The sequence below is a fragment of the Triticum aestivum genome, chromosome 3D (assembly GCF_018294505.1).
Source record: "Triticum aestivum cultivar Chinese Spring chromosome 3D, IWGSC CS RefSeq v2.1, whole genome shotgun sequence".
NCBI classification, from domain to species: domain Eukaryota; kingdom Viridiplantae; phylum Streptophyta; class Magnoliopsida; order Poales; family Poaceae; genus Triticum; species Triticum aestivum.
The window spans coordinates 64,186,496-64,189,089 of NC_057802.1; positions in this window are offsets into that span (position 1 = coordinate 64,186,496).

The following is a 2,594-nucleotide window of genomic DNA, read 5'->3' on the forward strand; positions in this document are numbered from 1 at the left end:
CACTAGCCAAGGAATCGCTCGATCGGGTTCAGTTAACAGCCATCGATCGATCGCTCGGGTTCAGTAACGCGTAGCCTGCAGTGCAATCGCTCGGGTTCAGTTAGAGCCCAACGCCTCGCTCGGGTTCAGTTAGAGCCAACGCCTCGCACACACGCGCGTACGTGTACGAGAGAAACGCGCATCGCTCGGCCCTCGACCTCCCACCCTAACCGGGAACTCCCCGAAATTTTCCTCGCCCTCGCTTCTACCACGGTTTTTTCCGTCATGGACGGCCCAAAGAATGTCATGCAGCTGCGTCTCCGGCCCGCCCAGGACGAAAACCCCATTTTCTGTCATGATTTTTTGTCATAGAAGTAGGAGCCCACCACATCTATGATGATACCGGGTTTTGTCACAATTATCGTCATAGAAGTGTCATATGTATGACAGAAAAAAATTCGTTCGGCCCAAAATGTCACGGATGTGTCTTTTTTTGTAGTGCGCGCCCTACCCCCCTGGGCGCGCCTCCTGCCTCATGGGCCCCCTGGTGGCCCTCCGGTGCCCATCTTCTGCTATATGAAGTCTTTCGTCCGAGAAAAAATCATAAGCAAGCTTTCGAGAAGAAACTCCGCCGCCACGAGGCGAAACCTTGGCGGAACCAATCTAGGGCTCCGGCAGAGCTGTTCTGCCAGGGAAACTTCCCTCCGGGAGGGGGAAATCATCGCCATCATCATCACCAACGATCCTCTAATCGGAGGAGGGTCAATCTCCGTCAACATCTTCACCAGCACCATCTCCTCTCAAACCCTAGTTCATCTCTTGTATCCAATCTTCGTCCCAAAGCCTCAGATTGGTACCTGTGGGTTGCTAGTAGTGTTGATTACTCCTTGTAGTTGATGCTAGTTGGTTTATTTGGTGGAAGATAATATGTTCAGATCCATTATGCATATTAATACTCCTCTGATTATGAACATGAATATGCTTTGTGAGTAGTTACGTTTGTTCCTGAGGACATGGGAGAACTCTTGCTATTAGTAGTCATGTGAATTTGGTATTCGTTCGATATTTTGATGAGATGTATGTTGTCTTTCCTCTAGTGGTGTTATGTGAACGTCGACTACATGACACTTCACCATTATTTGGGCCTAGAGGAAGGCATTGGGAAGTAATAAGTAGATGATGGGTTGCTAGAGTGACAGAAGCTTAAACCCTAGTTTATGAGTTGCTTCGTAAGGGGCTGATTTGGATCCATATGTTTCATGCTATGGTTAGGTTTACCTTAATACTTCTTTTGTAGTTGCGGATGCTTGCAATAGGGGTTAATCATAAGTGGGATGCTTGTCCAAGAAAGGGTGGCACCCAAGCACCGGTCCACCCACATACCAAATTATCAAAGTAACGAACGCGAATCATATGAGCGTGATGAAAACTAGCTTGACGATAATTCCCATGTGTCCTCGGGAGCGCTTTTCTCTATATAATAGTTTGTCCAGGCTTGTCCTTTGCTACAAAAAGGATTGGGCCTCCTTGCTGCACTTTATTTACTTTCATTACATGTCACCCGTTACAAATTACCTTATCACAAAACTATCTGTTACCGATAATTTCAGTGCTTGCAGAGAATACCTTGCTGAAAACCGCTTATCATTTCCTTCTCCTCCTCGTTGGGTTCGACACTCTTACTTATCGAAAGGACTACGATAGATCCCCTATACTTGTGGGTCATCAAGACTCTTTTCTGGCGCCATTGCCAGGGAGTGAAGCGCCTTTGGTAGGTGGAATTTGGTAAGGAAAAATTTATATAGTGTGCTGAAATTACTGTCACTTGTTACTATGGAAAGTAATCCTCCGAGGGGCTTGTTCGGGGTATCTTCACCCCGACTAGTAGAGCAAAGAGTTGCTCCTCAACCTACTGAACCTACTGAAAATGTTTACTTTGAAATTCCTTCGGGTATGATAGAGAAACTGCTAGCTAATCCTTTTGCAGGAGATGGAACATTGTATCCCGATTTACACTTAATCTATGTGGATGAAGTTTGCGGATTATGTAAGCTTGCAGGTATGCCCGATGATGTTATCAAGAAGAAGGTCTTCCCTTTATCTTTGAAGGGAGATGCATTGACATGGTATAGGCTATGTGATGATATGGGATCATGGGACTACAAACGATTGAAATTGGAATTTCACCAGAAGTTTTATCCTATGCATCTTGTTCATCGTGATCATAATTATATATATAATTTTTGGCCTCGCGAAGGAGAAAGCATCGCTCAAGCTGGGGGGAGGCTTAAGTCAATGTTATATTCATGCCCCAATCATGAGCTCTCAAGAGAAATGATTATTCAAAAAATTTATGCTCGGCTCTCTCAATAATCGCTCCATGCTTGATACTTCTTGTACTGGCTCTTTTATGATGAAGACTATTGAATTCAAATGGGATTTATTGGAAATAATTAAACGCAACTCTAAAGATTGGGACCTCGACGAAGGTAAAGAGTCAGGTATAACACCTAAGTTTGATTGTGTTAAATCTTTTATGGATACCGATGCTTTCCGTGAATTTAGCACTAAATATGGACTTAACTCTGAGATAGTAGCTTCTTTCTGTGAATCCT